Source organism: Ovis aries, chromosome 21, assembly GCF_016772045.2.
Source record: "Ovis aries strain OAR_USU_Benz2616 breed Rambouillet chromosome 21, ARS-UI_Ramb_v3.0, whole genome shotgun sequence".
In the NCBI taxonomy this organism is placed as follows: Eukaryota; Metazoa; Chordata; class Mammalia; order Artiodactyla; family Bovidae; genus Ovis; species Ovis aries.
This window is the reverse complement of record NC_056074.1, coordinates 27,574,270-27,590,897: the sequence shown is the minus strand read 5'-3', so window position 1 is coordinate 27,590,897 and position 16,628 is coordinate 27,574,270. Positions and strand designations below refer to the sequence as shown.

The 16,628-nt window shown below is 47.8% G+C and overlaps 1 protein-coding gene and 1 non-coding gene across 3 annotated transcripts in view; both read left to right on the top strand.

Moving 5' to 3' along the window:
- The window catches only part of KIRREL3 (kirre like nephrin family adhesion molecule 3), a 610,621-nt gene that overhangs the window by 229,448 nt on the left and 364,545 nt on the right, over positions 1 to 16,628 (top strand). The gene's annotated exons all lie outside the window — the stretch shown is intronic.
- On the top strand, positions 8,616 to 8,688 carry TRNAG-CCC (transfer RNA glycine (anticodon CCC)). The gene has a single exon. It is a non-coding gene; the product is annotated as a tRNA-Gly (tRNA).

Below are 16,628 nucleotides of genomic sequence, written 5' to 3'. Positions count from 1 at the left end.
TTTTCATATTGCTTCAGAAGGACATCACTACGTGCAGCCCACAGTTAAGAAGTGGGCAGTTATTCTCCACCATCTCAAGGGCAGTGTACCTACACACACTATTTGGAATTCCGTAGCATTGAAATTTATCATTCTCTCTGTTTATTTGCTCTACTTATCTATTCAATCACTGACTTATAAGTGCATACTGCATCCACCTTGGATGAGGGGTGTCTCCTTACTGCCACCGTTCCTGACCTTCAACGTGGGATAGCTCCTCTAGGCCCTCCTGTGCCTGCGCAGCCACCACTCCTCGAAGAAGGGCAATGCCAAAGCATGCTCAAACTACCGCACAGTTGCACTCGTCTCACATGCTAGTAGAGTGATGCTCAAAATTCTCCAAGCCAGACTTCAGCAATACGTGAACCATGAACTCCCTGATGTTCAAGCTGGTTTTAGAAAAGGCAGAGGAACCAGAGATCAAATTGTCAACATCCACTGGATCATTGAAAAAGCAAGAGAGTTCCAGAAAAACATCTGTTTCTGCTTTATTGACTATGCCAAAGCCTTTGACTGTGTGGATCAAAATAAACTGTGGAAAATTCTGAAAGGGATGGGAATACCAGATCACCTGGCCTGTCTCTTGAGAAATCTGTATGCAGGTCAGGAAGCAACAGTGAGAACTGGACATGGAAAACAGACTAGTTCCAAATAGGAAAAGGAGTACGTCAAGGCTGTATATTGTCACTCTGCTTATTTAACTTATATGCAGAGTACATCATGAGGAATGCTGAGCTGGATGAAGCACAAGCTGGAATCAAGATTGCCGGGAGAAATATCAATAACCTCAGATATGCAGATGACACCACCCTTATGGCAGAAAGTGAAGAGGAACTAAAAAGCCTCTTGATGAAAGTGAAAGAGGAGAGTGAAAAAGTTGGCCTAAAGCTCAACATTCAGAAAACGAACATCATGGCATCCAGTCCCATCACTTCATGGGAAATAAATGGGGAAACAAGGGAAACAGTGGAAACAGTGGCTGACTTTATTTTTTGGGGCTCTGGGGTCACTGCAGATGGTGATTGCAGCCATGAAATTAAAAGACACTTACTCCTTGGAAGAAAAGTTATGACCAACCTAGATAGTATATTCAAAAGCAGAGACATTACTTTGCCGACTAAGGTCCATCTAGTCAAGGCTATGGTTTTTCCTGTGGTCATGTATGGATGTGAGAGTTGAACAGTGAAGAAGGCTGAGCACCGAAGAATTGATGCTTTTGAAGTGCGGTGTTGGAGAAGACTCTTGAGGGTCCCTTGGACTGCAAGGAGATCCAACCAGTCCATTCTGAAGGAGATCAGCCCTGGGATTTCTTTGAAAGGAATGATGCTAAAGCTGAAACTCCAGTACTTTGGCCACCTCATGCGAAGACTTGACTCATTGGAAAAGACTCTGATGCTGGGAGAGACTGGGGGCAGGAGGAGAAGGGGACGACTGAGGATGAGATGGCTGGATGGCATCACTGACTCGATGGACATGAATCTGAGTGAACTCCGGGAGATGGTGATGGACAGGGAGGCCTGGCGTGCTGCAATTCATGGGGTTGCAAAGAGTCAGACACGATTGAGTGACTGAACTGAACTGAACTGCATCCACATCATCAGTATGGATATTTATTTTATACTTTGGGTTATAATCCAATGCCCTTTTATTGCTCACCTTCTTCCATCTTTAAGTGTTAAGTGTTAGTCACTCAGTCATGTCTGACTCTTGCATCCCCATCGACTGTAGGCTGCCAGGCTCCTCTGTCCATGGGATTCTCCAGGTAAGATACTGGAGTGGATTGCCGTTTTCTTCTCCAGGTGATCTTCCCGACCCAGGGATCAAACCCAGGTCTCCTGCATTGCAGGCAGATTCTTTACTGTCTGAGCCACCAGGGAAGCCCCATCTTTAAACACTGGGAATTCTTTTATTTGGTTTCTATCCCGTTGGTATAACCCATCATGGCTGGCTTTTTTTGGACTGTGTTTAGTTGTTTCTCCCAAAACAAAATAGGCTGAAGTCCTGCTGCTGCTGCTGCTAAGTCGCTTCAATCGTGTCCAACCCTGTGCATCCCCATAGACGGCAGCCCACCAGGCTCCCCTGTCCCAGGGATTCTCCAGGCAAGAACACTGGAGTGGGTTGCCATTTCCTTTTCCAATGCATGAAATTGAAAAGTGAAAGTGACGTCGCTCAATCGGGTCCGACTCCTAGTGACCCCATGGACTGCAGCCTAGCAGGCTCCTCCATCCATGGGATTGTCCTCCTAACCCCCAGTATTTCAAGATGTAACCTTTTAGTTTGAAATAGGGTTGTTACAGACAAAACTAGTTAAGAGGGAGCCAAACTGCAGTAGAATAGCCTACGGGGAGAAGATGGCATGTGAGGACAGAGGCAGAGATTGGAGCAACGTCTCTACAAGCTAAGAAATGCAAAAGATCACCCATAAATACTAGAAACCAGGGAGAATCAGGGGAGGAGTCTCCCTTACAAGGTTCAGAAGAGCCATGGCCTTGCTGACACCTTGATTTTAGACTTCTCTCTGTGTGTGTGAGTGTGTGTAGCTTAGTTGTTTCAGACTCTTTGCAAACCCATAGACTGTAGCTCACCAGGCCCCTCTGTCCATGGGATTCTCCAGGCAAGAACACTGGAGCGGTTTGCCATTGCCTTCTCCAAAAGGAACTATAGAAAGAAAGAAAGTGAAGTCGCTCAGTCACTTCCTACTCTTTGCAACCCCATGGACTGTAGCCTACCAGGCTCCTCCATCCATGGAATTTTCCAGGCAGGAGTACTGGAGTGGTTTGCCATTTCCTTCTCCATCTACTAACCCTCTACAACGTCAAATTCAAGATGATATTCTTTTTTTTTAAGCTTCATCATTTGTTGGTGGCTCATCAAAAGAGCTCCACGATTTCCTTTTCTTCTCCAGAGCTGAGGTTGTAAATGAAAGCAGGTGGTCCGGGTGGTCCGTGGAGCCCTCTGGTGCCCTTGCATGACGCACAGGCCAAAGGGAATAGAGGCACCTTCAAGGTCACCTTCCTACATGTGATTCCTGCTGCTGTGGAAGAACAAATGTTTTCATTAGGAAAGGAGATGAGCCCCATTCTTCACAGAATTTTAGTGTCAGAAGAAACCTTAAAAATGAGGTCCAAATAATATTTTAATGACACAGGGAGAATGCTTATGATAATTTAACATTAAGGGGGAGGAAAAGCATGTTACAAAATTGTTTGATTTCACTCTGCAATACACTATATAATGAGGAAGCAGACTCCACCAAAATATTAACAATGCTTTCCTCTGAGTGGTGGAATAATAGGTGTTTTTAATTATCTTGTTTACACTTTGATGTATTCTCCATGCTTTCTATAATAAGTACACATGACTTGATCTTCTGAAAAGGAATGCTGAGAAACAACTTAAAAGACATCTAGTCCAAGTCACCTCCCCACTGCAGAGGTGAAGAAACCAGTGGCCAGAGAGATTAGATGGTTTGTCCAACATCACGCGCACATTCAGCTGAAAAGTCAGGAACCCACGTGCTGGCATAGAGCGTGTCTCTTCCGCATCTCCTGGTCAGCGAGTGGAACACGCCTAGAGTAAGCCCTGGGGAAACAGCACCCCCACTTCCGCCCACACCACACATGTGTCCACAACCCCCTTCCACCTGGTCCAAAACACCCAGAGTTAAAAATAGCTCCCAAACCCTCCCCCTATTTCACCCAGGGGCATGGGAGCCCTTGCCATCTCTAGAGACGGGAAAGGAATTTTTATTTAGTCTCTGAGATAGGCAGGCCTTGTGCTGGAACTTTATCTCACTGAAACCCAGCAGTAAGAATGGGGGAGAAAAGGACTGACGTTGTTGAGGCTAACTCAACAAACTAAGCCTTAAGGCTGCTTTGTCCCCATTTTACAGATGAAGAGACTGAGGCACACTCATGGCCACCAGGAGCGAAACTGGGATCCAGACTCACCCGACTTTCTGGCCCAAGCCCTCCCATGACCAACATTACCACCCAGCCTCCCTGCTGTAACACGTTTTGGGTGCATATTCAAAGCTCCGTTATGTATTTGTTGAATTTATATGAAGACCTCAATTGTGTCCCATGCCTGAGAGTTCAGCAGGCTTTCAGCAGACTCTCAAAGAGCACCCTGGAAACACCTGCCAGCCGAGCGCAGGTGGCCTGGTCTGTGTCCAAGGTGATGGATATGATGCCAGATGTGGGAATCTGGGCACTTCTGGGTACCCACTTACCTTTGTGCAGGACATCCCCCAAGCTTGATGCCCTGTCAAGAGGCTGCTCCAGGAAGATATATACTGATGAGAAATCTCAGCCCCCAAATTCATTTTTCAAAGAAGCCAAGCAAATCTGGTGATTTATCCTCTGTCATTCTGATCCCAGCATATGTTCCACATCAGGTAAGTGAGATAGAAGGGATGGTTCAGCAAACATTAAGTTAAAAGAAACCCTGTCAGGCTTCCCCACGAATAGCAGGTTTTTATTTAAAGCCACGGAGTAATTAATTACATTGGGTAAAAAGCTGAGGCTCTCTCCCGCACTGCACTTCTCAAATACGTTCAGCAAAAGACATTGTTCTTACACAATCGCGGTGCACACACCCACGCTAGCTTTGTGTTTGTGCTGCTTCCTCATTTTTTCTTTTTTTCTTCTCGTCTGCTGTCCTTTCCTGTTTTTCTTTGAATGTGAGACCCTCCCTGTCTCTCTCTCTGTGCTTCCTGCCTATCTTCCCTCTCCTAATCCCCCACCATCTCTTCCCTCCACTGGGACTCCTGTTTCCAGTTTCAGACATTCCGTCCTCCCTTCCACACACAACTTGGGGCTTCCCGTTACCAATGGGTGAAGCCAGGCTCAGCCCAGCTCCCCCTCCAACCCTGCCTCTGGTGACAGAATTAGAGCTTGTTCTCTTCACCCCTTCTAGCATCTCCTCCTGAAGGTACAGATGCTGGCAGAGCACTTGGTCCTGTCATTTCTGCTGGGTCCTAAGAAGGGAGGCATACCATGTATCATTAGTTCATGGAATGAATCTGAACAGTAGAGAGTGTCATGACTCTAGCTGGTGACTATAGTAGACTATTTTGGATGGAGCCATGTAGATGCACAGACTGGAGGAAGGGAATAAAATAGTATGGAAAGACATTATCGTTTTATTTGTACATTCATTCAATAAGTGTTTATTGGGACTTCCCTGGTGGTTTGGTGGCTAAGACTCCAGGCTCCCAATGCAGGGGGCCTGGATTCACCTCTGGTCAGGAAGCTAGATCCCACACGTTGCAACTGAAGATTCCACATACTTCAGCTAAGACCTGGTGCAGCCAAATAAATAAACACATATTTTTCTTAAAAAGAAGCATTTATTAAGCATCTACTGTGTGCCAACTTTGATATCAAATGTTGAGAATATTAACCTAAAGTAAAATAAGATTCTGATTCTTAACGGTCCAGTTGGTGAGATACACAGTTCAGTTCAGTTCAGTCGCTCAGTCATGTCTGATTCTTTGTGACCCCATGGACTGCAGCACACCAGGTCTCCTTGTCCATCGCCAACTCCCAGAGTTTACTCGAATTCATGTCCATTGAGTCGGTGACGCCATCCAACCATCTCATCCTCTGTCGTCCCCATCTCCTCCCGCCTTCAATCTTTCCCAGCGTCAGGGTCTTTTCCAGTGAGTCAGTGCTTTGCATCAGGTGGCCAAAGTATTGGAGAGACACACGAAAGCAACAAATATAAATACAAAAGGAGATCTTATAAGTAGTGACTGGGCAAGATTTTCTTGGACTACAGGAGAGGATATTATCATCTAGGTGGGGTAGAAAGAAAAAGAGTTAACTAGGTTTTCCAGGAAACAGTTCTGCAAACAAACAGTGTCGCAAAGGAAATAAATATATTTTAGGAAGAGAGAATAGCCCTGTTCCCAGTTGCAGAGGAATAAAAGGTTGAATCCTGTTGAGAGACCCACTAGAGACCCACATCTGGAGCATGAGCAAGGGTAGGAGACCCACGGGAGATGAAGCTGCAGGGCTTCAGGGGCAGGTCAAGGAACTTTTCAAGCCCTACCATAGAGTCCAGACTTCAGTATGTGGACTATAGGGAGCAACTGAAGACATTGAAGCGAGAGAATCACATGGTCTGTCTTGCATTTTTGATGAATCACTGTGGCAGAGGTGTTATTGGTTTATAGGTTTCCAGAACAGGTGGCTGGAGACAACCTTTCAGATAAGAGATGATAAAGGCTATAGCCATAGCCGTGGTGATGGACAGAGGTGGCAGGAGCATTTGTCAAGTTTCTGTCGTGTTCCAGGTATTGGGCTGTTCATGTTACCGCATGTGTGTGTTCAGAAGCGTGCACACAACTGCACAGCTCCTCACACCAGAACTGAGCATACAACTGGTAGACTATGAGATAAGAATGGCAGCTCCTCTGCACCAAAATGCTATAGATGGGATTGAAATAGCTTGTCTTGGTGTTTACTTGGATGGCGTGATAGCTTTTGTTCAAGAAGAGCTAACATGGCATTTTCCACACACCGCTCATAGGAGTGAATGTCGGCACAACCTTTCTGGAAAGCAGCATGGCCCTACTTTTCAAAAGCTGTAAAACAGGCAATTTTTGTTCCAGCGATTTCTATCCTAGAAATTCAAACTAAGGGAAAAAATGAGGGATGCGTGTGAAGATTTAGCTAACAGGATATTTATTGCAGCATTGTTGTTATAGCAGAAATATAAAAGCCATTCAAATTGCAATGATTGAGGCCTGGTTTAATGTTATAGCGCGACTGTACGGTCACGTAGTTTGCAGTCTTTCGGTGCCGTGGAAGCATATTCATGGACATGGAAAGATGTTCACACAGATTTACCCCTCTTCAAAGATGCAGTCTAAATAAAAACGGTTGATTGCTATGCAAACACAACTTTAAGACAGATTCCCTGGCATGCTCTTGCACTAGTTTTCAATATATTTTTAAGTGAAGAAGCAAGCTACAGAGCAACATATATAGTGTGATTCCATTTTAATTAAAAAAATATGTGCGTGTGAATTTCATGAATAAATAACCCTAAGAAAGGATGCCATAGCTACTGAAATGTTAATGTATTTATCACTGGATAGGGAACCATAGGGGTTGGATCATTATTATTTTATTCTTTTGGGTTGTCTATAGTTTTTTTTTTTTCATTTATTTGTACAATGGGCATGTATTTCTTTTTAAAATTTGAAGATGTCCATCAGCAGAATTCATTTGAATCAGTTCTGATGAGATGGATGAAACTGGAGCCGATTATACAGAGTGAAGTAAGCCAGTCTATGTCTAGGATGCAGCATGGTTTTTAATTGAAGGATAATTGTTTTACATACTGTATTGGTTTCTGCCATACATCAACACTAATCAGCCATAGGTAATACATATGTCCCCTCCGTTATGAGCCTCCCTTCCACCTCCCACCCCATCCCACCCCTCTAGGTTGTCGCAGAGCACCCGTTTGAGCTCCCTTGAGTCATACAGCAGATTCCCTGGCCCTTTATTTGATATATTGTAGTGTATATGTTTCCGTGCTAGAGTAGCATGTACATGTTTCCATGGTATTTCTTATATTTAAAAAAAGAGGGACTTCCCTGGTGGTCCAGTGCTTAAGAATCTGCCTTCCAGTGTAGGAGATGCAGGTTCAATCCCTGGTCGGGGAACTAAGATCTCATGTGCCACAGGCCAACTAAGCCCACAGACTGCAACTAGAGAGAAGCCATGCACTGCAACAAAGACCCAGTGCAGCCGGAAAAGAAGAAAAGAGGAACAAGGAAGCCTATCGCAGTCCTAACAAGCTCGCAGAAAGGCAACTTACCCTCTCCTGTTGCTTCACTGATGCAGCTATCCTGCTTTATGTACCTATTGTTTCTAGGCACCATGGAAGGTACCAAAGATACAGCAATAATTAAGCATGATTCCTGTCCTCAAGGAGCTTACAGTCTAGCAGGGAAATTGACTAATAGATAAATAGCTATAACATGGTATAGTAGGGAAAACAATGATGAACGTGTTTACAGCGTTTGGTGGGCTCTCAAATGAGTCCTGTAGGTGATTAAAATGTGACTTGCACTGTGTGACTGCTGTTCAGCCCCCAATGCCTCTCTTCTTGTCTTGATTAGGAAAGAGGCAGCTTGGTAGGTGGACAGAGGACAGCATGCGAAACCAGCTCTAGTCTGGCCATTTAGCAAATCCAGTTTTCTTGTCTATGAGGCACAACTTTGTCATTTGCTAAGACCTTTCTCTGCCTTCAACCTATCTTTCCAGTCTCACCTTCTACTGTTGCCTTCATTAACCTCACATCCTGCCTCTCACCTGAATGATTACTGTCCTCTCCACCTTGCAGACCCTTTAAGCACTTGGTGACTTGAAACACACCATTCTCTTTACCTCTAACCCAGGCTTCTCAACCTCAGAACTATTGACCTTTGGGGCTGGAGAGTTTTGGATGGTGGAGGGGGCGTACGGTGTCATGCCTGTGTTTTGGAGGATGTTTACAGCATCTCTGGCTTCCACTCTTTAGAAGCAGTAGCCTCTAATCAAAACTGTCTCCAGATACTTTCCCTGATGGTCCAGTGGCTACAACTCTGCACTCCCAATGCAGGGGGCCCAGGTTCAATTCCTGGTCAGGGAACTATATCCCACATGCTACAACTAAGACCCAGGGCAGCCTAATTAATTAACTAATCAATTTTAAAATTAATTGGTTGATTAATTAATGTCCCCAGATGTTGCCAAACATCCTCTGGCAGAAATAAATCTCCCCAGGGTAAGAACCACTGGGATCCCCCATCATGGAACCTCAGAAAGGTCACTTCATTGGTGGGCCTGACCCTTCATCCAGAGAGTAGAAGTACAAGCAAGCAAATGCCTGTGGCTATGGCGGTCATGATTCATTCAGGTTTACTGGGCTCCCCCTCACCACCACGCTCTACACTGTGCTGTGGGATCAGGGGACATGGGGAGAAGCCCTGTGTCTGCCCCTCAGGTTGTGGGGGAAGCCTGTACGTGTCCAACGATTACCCAGCAACAGGCTGCAGCACATGAGCCGAATCCTGAGCATTCCTGCCCTGCAGTCCAGCTGGCAATGCCACACCAGTTTCCTGGACAGCTTATCTCTTGACATTTGGGGTTTGGTACTGCTCACAGGGGCTTCCCAGGTGGCGCTTGTGGTAAAGCGATGCAGGAGACATAAGAGGTGTGGGTTTGATCCCTGGGTGGGGAAGATCCCCTGGAGGAGGGCATGACAACACACTCCAGTATTCTTGCCTGCAGAGTCCCAGGGACAGAGGAGCCTGGTGGGCTACAGTCGCAAGGAGTGGGACACAACTGAAGCAACTTAGCATGCACGCATGCACCACCCACAGGTGGTCATGCTGGCATCTTACAAGACATCCATGCAGCATCTATGGTGCCAAATCCAAATTTCTAGGATCTCAGAAGTCCTCACACGGTCGTCACTCTCCTGGGCTTCTAGGAACTGCTCGGGGCATTGCCGTGAAAGCTGGCCACTGCGTCACCCAGGGCTGCTCTGAAAAACGATCTCTGTGGTGAAGAAGGCAGGCAGGGGACTTGGTGGAGGAAAAAGGACCTCCACTAAACCATCTCCTCCGTTCTCTTTGGACGACTGTGAAGTTTAAAATAGTCGACTTCTCTGATGCCAAAATCCCCACGCTTTGGAAACATGTCCTGCAGTGTTTCAAGCTAGAGCTGTTTCTACAGAAGGTCTCTCAAGAGACCGGGATTCACCCTCGTGTTCGCCCACTTGGTGTGCAATGCAAGGCCCACCCGGTCCTGCCACCACTGTCCTGCAGCCCTGTGTCCCTGCTGAGAGGCATTGCTCTTGTTGTTCACTTGCTCAGTTGTGTCCAGCTCTTTCGCAACCCCATGGACTGTAGCCTGCCAGGCTCCTCTGTCCCTGGGATTTCTCAGGCAAGAATACTGGAGTGGGTTTCCATATTTCCTTCTTTAGGGGTCCTTCCCAACCCAGGGATCAAACCCCCGTCTCCTGGGTTGGCTGGTGAATTCTTTACCACTGAGCCGCCAGAGAAGCCCAAGAGGCACTTTCCCAGCACTCGCTCATCATCTTGTTTGACCCCCCAACCACCCCAGGAAGTAGGTGGCAGTGTCTTTATTCTACTATCGGGAAATTGAGGTTTTGAGAGGTTTCATCACTGGCTAAAGACAGTCAGAACAAGGACCTGAAACCCAGATCTCTGCCTCCCTCCAGGCTCACTGCCCAGCCCCTCAGGAAGCTCTGTCTGAAACACCCCTTTCCTGACCCATGCTCTTCACTCCTGCCTATGCGGGTGTGCAGGAAGCAGAGGACGTGGGAGGGAATCCCCTGCAGACGAGGCTGGGCTGGTTTCCTGAGTCCAGGCCCCAGCAGAGCAGGCAGAGATTCAGGAAGCCCCCAAAGTGAGGGGCACCCCACAAGGACTGAGCCAGACCTGACTGGGGAAGATGCCCAGACTCCCACCATGCTGCCTCCAGAGGCTGGACCCGCCCCCTTGGAGCCTGGCCCCGCCCCCCTTGGAGCCTGGCCCCGCCCCCTTTAGAGTCTGGCCCCTCCCTGTCAGGAAAGGGCTGTGACCCCCCAGGCTCAGCACCCCTCCACCACTCCCCAGCCACAGGAGTCAGGAGCTTCCAGGCAGCCTCTTTCTTCAAGTTCTTTACGTAAAAGAGCAGAAACATGGCCAGTGTGATGTGAGGAGCCCCAGACTTGCCTTGAGAAGGAGCAAATTCAAATCCCAGCTTACTCCCTCATCTACAAAATGCAAATAATAGCATTTCTCCCTCCAAGATCTGTGTTAGATTTAAAAATAAAATTTAACTCTTGATATATTCAATATCTTATAATAACCTACAATGGAAAAGAATCTTTAAAAAAGAAAGTATGTATATATACACATACACACACATATGGGTGTGTGTATATATGTGTGTGTATATATAGATAGATTGTATGTGTGTGTGTATGTGTGTGTTTGCTCAGTCGAGTCTGACTCTTCAAAACCCCATGGACTGTAGCCCACCAGGCTACCCTGTCCATGGAATTTCCCAGGCAACAATACTGGAGCAGGTTGCCACTTCCTTCTTCAAGGGATCCTCCTGACCCAGGGATCAAAACTGTGTCTCCTGCATTGCAGGCAGATTCTTGAGCAGGGTACCACCTGGGAAGCCATATGTGTGTGTGTGTATATATACACACTAAATCACATTGCTCTATGCCAGAAATGAACACAACAATGTAAATCAACTGTATTTCAACTTTTAAAAAAATAAAAGAGAGGGGGAGCCATTGCCAAGACCAATACCAGAAAAAAAAATCACATACATAAGGTATTTTCCAGCACCTGGTCCATGAAAGGCAGTTTTTACTGGGAAATGTTTCCTGAGCACTTACTATGCACCAGGCATAAGAACAGACCTGAGGTCCTGAGGAAAGAGACAGGCTCTGTCGTCCTCAGTGATCTGGAGAGCCAGGCAGGCAGGGCATGACCGGGCTGTGCAGACTCGCTTAGCTGATTGGGAAGCCAGGGAGGAGGAGCATGGTGGTCTCAGGTGCTGGCCCAGGACTCATATTTATCTCCCAGGGAGTTGAGATGGCCCCCTTGGTCATGGAGCCCCCACTACCTACATTGCCCACACAAAGCTGGCTTTATTGGAAGTGTCCACGCTCCTGGGGAAGATCTGTAACTTGATGCTTAACGCAGTGGGACCAGGGAGAATTCCATTTTGCTGTCGGGAACCCACTTCCAACGCATCCATCTGAATTTTTAAATCGATGGACTCCTTAAGTGAGCGCATCTGGCAAACAGCTCCTTCTGCCTGCCTCCCACGGCTTGCATATTCTTTGATAGAACAACAGGGAGGTGAACACAGTGATTTCTAAGAATGAGGAGCTGCTCTTCTACCTAGGGAGTTGGGTATCCATTGTTTACCCCAACTGCTTAGAGACAATCAAGCCTAGTGGACAACTGGTTATCAATAGCATAGTGGGGAAACTCCGTTGTGATTTTATTAAGATAAGCCACATTTGGGAGTCCTGGGGTGCAGTGGGGGTCCATCCTGGGCTGGTGTCGGGTGGGGCAGCTCATAGGAAGCACCCAGGACTTGTTCAGAACAGCCGGGAGCAGGAGGGCACCTTGACACGTTGTTGTTGTTCAGTCGCTCAGTCGTGTCCAACTCTGCAACTCCAAGGACTGCAGCATGCCAAGCTTCCCTGTCCATCACTCTATCCCGGAGTTTGCCCAAACTCATGTCCACTGAGTCGATGATGCCATCTAGCCATCTCGTCCTCTGTCGTCCGCTTCTCCTACTGCTCTCAGTCTTTCCCAGCATCAGGGTCTTTTCCAGTGAGTCAGTTCTTTACATCAGGTGGCCAAGGTATTGGAGCTTCAGGGTCAGTCCTTCCAGTGAATATTCGGGAGCTTTAGAAAGAGGAGTGGGAGGCTGGGCTACAGCAGGAGCCAGCTGTCAGCTTGGTTTCCACCAAGAGTGCAGATCCAATTGGCTCGGAAGATGGGTCAGCATCTCCAAGAGAGCCCTGCCTGGGGGAACCAACCCAGCCCAAGGCCTAGGCTGTCCAAAAGAGAAGTTTTCCAACTGGAGCTGAAAGCAGTTGACAGGAGCCCCATTCTGTCTCCACCCTGAGGGGTGGGGGGTCACAGGTCATGCAGATGCAGGGTGGGGTGAAGGGTGTAGCCCGCACCACTGTCTGCCCACACATGCTGCATTGGGCTTGGTGAGGGCACAGGTGGTGTCTCAGCACAGGTAGCCCAGAGACCTGATGATGAAAGCAAAATTCCATAACTGAAGCCAAATCCGGCCACTTCCCCATCCACCTGCGTGTCTGAGGGCAGAGCCCATCTCAAGACCACGGAGGCCCCAGCCTGCTGCCTAGCACCCAGTGCCCGTCCTCTGGTTCCAGCGGGAGGCGATGGAGGTGGCCACTGGCGTGGATTCCAACGTCTGCCTCCCTCCTCCTGCACACAAAGTGGCTCTTCCTGGGGCCTGTTTCCCTGCTGGGTTAGGGCCCTTGTCCCTAAGCTCTGTCTCTACTCCCTACCCCTTCTTCATTAATTTAAAGGGCCTGATGATCCCGTGCCAGAGCCAGTACATGAGTCCCTAGCAGAGTGTGGGCCACAGAAAAGCCATTTGCTGCAAGGGGCTTCCCTCCCATTTGCCTCCCTCTTTCCTTCCAGGCTTCAGTGTGCACTGTGTTACCCTGGGACCCCCATCATTGCTTCCAACCTGTCACAGGACCTGCATGCTCGCCCCAACCTTGTACCTCTCTGCCAAAGTATCTAGGGGACTGTGTGTATGCGTGCATGTCTGCTCCGTCACTCAGCTGTGTCTGACTCTTTTGTGAGTCCACGTGACCCTGTGGACTGTAGCCCACCAGGCTCCTCTTCCATGGGATTCTCCAGGCAAGAATACTGGAGTGGGCTGCCATGCCCTCCTCCAGGGGATCCTCCCAACCCAGGGACCAAACCTGCATCTCTCGCATCTCCTGCATTGGCAGCTAGGTTCTTTAGCACTCGTGCCACCTGAGAAGCCCTGTCTCTGCAGCAGGTAGAGAGTAAACAGGGGACCAGTCTGTGCCCTGCCTCCTGGGGATCTGGAAAGTCTCCATAAGTATCCAAATAATTGAGACTCTGAGAAGGATTTTTTTTTTTTTTTTTTTTTTTGCTTTCCTTCAATCACTTGTTCAGTACTTACTGTCTCCCAGGTTCAGTGCTGGGAACGGTGACATGAGAGATGAATAAGGCATGTGGGTCCCAGGCTCCAAGGGGCTCACAGGAAACACACACACACATACAGCTTGACGCTCTTCCTAGGGCAGCAGCGAGTGCTCTCAGGGCAAGAAGGACCGTGGATTCTCTCCATTACTCATATCTCTGCAATGACCTAGGTTCTAGACCCAGGGTTAGTTCTCACACCTCACTGGATCTTGAATTAGAGTTCCCCAGAGAAACAGAACCAACAGAATGTGTGCATATATATATGCACAGGTTTTATATATATATGTGTGTGTGTGTGTGTTATACATATATTTATATGTGTGTGTGTATATATATATATATATATATATAGAGAGAGAGAGAGAGAGAGAGCGAGAGATTGATATTAGGGAATTGCTCACTCGATTGTGGTGCTGGCAAGTCTAAAGCCTGCAGGGTAGGCCAGCAGGCCGGACACCCAGAGCAGAGCTGCAGTCTGAGTCTGAAGGCCGTCTGCAGCCAGGATGCCCTCTCACTCAGGGGAGATCAGTGTTCGTTCTGTTCAGGCCTTCAGGGGAATTAGAAGATGCCCACGCACAAGTGGAGCCCACTGAAGGACAATAGACTTTACGCCAAGTCCACTGACTTGAATGCAAAATCCAAAAAGCACCATCAGAGAAACAACCAGAATATGTTTAACTGCATATGTGGGCACAGGCATCAGTTGACACATGAAATTAACCATCACTGTCCTTTAAAATTTAGCAATTGAACTGCAGTGAGTTGGAAGATTCCTTCATTTCCAGTATTTTAGGAGACTAGCAGTTCTGGTAAACGAGACACAGACTATCCTTTCCCTGTTGGAAGTTTTTAGAGGACCAAAGCTATTCTTAGCAGTTTGCACAAGATCAATGATGCCGTCAAATGATGCCACAGTGTGACCCCCTCCCCAGCTTACTGCCAAACATGAAGCCTCAGGACGTGACTTAGCTCAGTGGCCTGGTTCTAATGTTCATGGGAACCACCTGGGGACCTTTCAAGAGAGCAGTTTCCCAGCCCATCTGTGAAGACTTGGATTTGTTAGATGTGGCCTGGACGCTGGGGGCCTGGGTCCTAAAGCCTGCTCAGTGAGAAAGTAGCTACTTTGGGACCTGGGAAGAAACACCCCTAGGACAGGAGGCTGAAAACACCATGATTGCATCTCCAGGAGGCTGTGTGATTAAGGAGCCCCCAGGTGACTTCCTCTGGGGTGATCTGTGGACACTGAAAAATGCAGGCCTGGCCTCTCCAGAGGATCTTAGGCTAAAGTAGTGAGGATGGGGTGGGGCAGTGTGTGCAAAGGACGAGGTAGGTGCCACTGGAAACATCAGCTAGCATCTTGCCATTCCCTTTGCTTCTTCCTAGCATCCTACTGCTCCCCCGGCCCTCACACCCTGTGGCTGAAGCTTCCTCCTCCCAAACCTCTTCTCCAAATTCTTCCTTACTCTTCCTGAAATTCCAAATTCCAAACCATCCCTGATGGGTGGGGTGCCTAGGTTGGTGTCTAACGCACTCTCTGTTACTCTCTGTTCCAAAAACCATCTTAGCAGCCTTGAGTTTGAGGGTCTGCTCCTCCAACAAAATGATATGAGGAAGGAATTCAGCATCCTTCCTCAACCCTGTACCCCAAATCCTACTTCTGTGTTTCGTTTCTAACTTGTAGCACCTCTTTCCTCCCAAATAACAATTGGGGACTTCATCAGACCTCCCCGGGTGGTTTGAAGTCTAGAATAGATAAGACTTTCCATCGGTGAGAGATGCACTGGGTCTGTCTGCATACGGAACCTGCCAGCTGGATCCACCCTGCTCTCCAGGCAGGTGGGGAGATCATGGATCCCTGAGTTTGTCCCCCAGTCACCACCCTAAGACAGGAAGCAGTGGAGAAGAAGGGGTTTACGGAGGCAGGACTATGTCTGAGGATATTAGGACCTAATTAGCAAGAGGATGGTGTTTTCTATTAATGGATGTTAAGACTGGAGTTATGGTGTTGGAGGAGACTCTTGAGAGTCATTTGGACTGCAAGGAGATCCAACCAGTCAATCCTAAAGGAAATCAACCCTGAATATTTGTTGGAGGGACTGATGCTGAAGCTGAAGCTCCAATACTTTGGCCACCTGATGAGAAGAGTCAGCTCATTTGAAAAGACCCTGATTCTGGGAAAGATTGAAGGCAAAAGGAGAAAGGGGTGGCAGAGAATGAGAAGGTTAGATAGCATCACAGACTCAGTGGACATGAATCTGATCAAACTCCAGGAGCTAGTGAAGGACAGAGGGGCCTGGCATGTCTGCAGTCCATGGGGTCATAAAGAGTCAAACAGGACTTAGAGACTGAACAAACAGCAGGCTGGATTAGCTTACACCAAGTTAAGGAGGGACCGAGGTAAGGGAGGAGTGAGGTAACAGAAGTGAGAGCAGAGCAACTCCCATAAGACTTGGTCTGTATCGCTTGGTAGCAGATGTTGGTTCGCTGGTCCATCTTCCAATGGTGCCACTTGTCAACTCCTGTGCTTGCCTGGGGGGAGACATGGAACCCAGGCAAGGGCTTTAGGAAGAAGCCAAAGTGAATCTTCCTCAAAGGCTGTCTTGAGGAAGAGTCCCAGGGAAGGGGCATGAAATTAGGGGTAGCCTCTCTTGTTGGGCATGACTGGGTGGAAATCATCTCCTTCAAAGCCTGTGCATCACCAGCCGCCCCCACAAAATCACTTGCAACAAGAAGCATGATATGTTTTGCCTTCTGTTTAAAACCATCAAGGCACTTTTAAAAAGATTTTGTTAATTGCCATTTGCAGATAATTATTAGCTATTCAGAA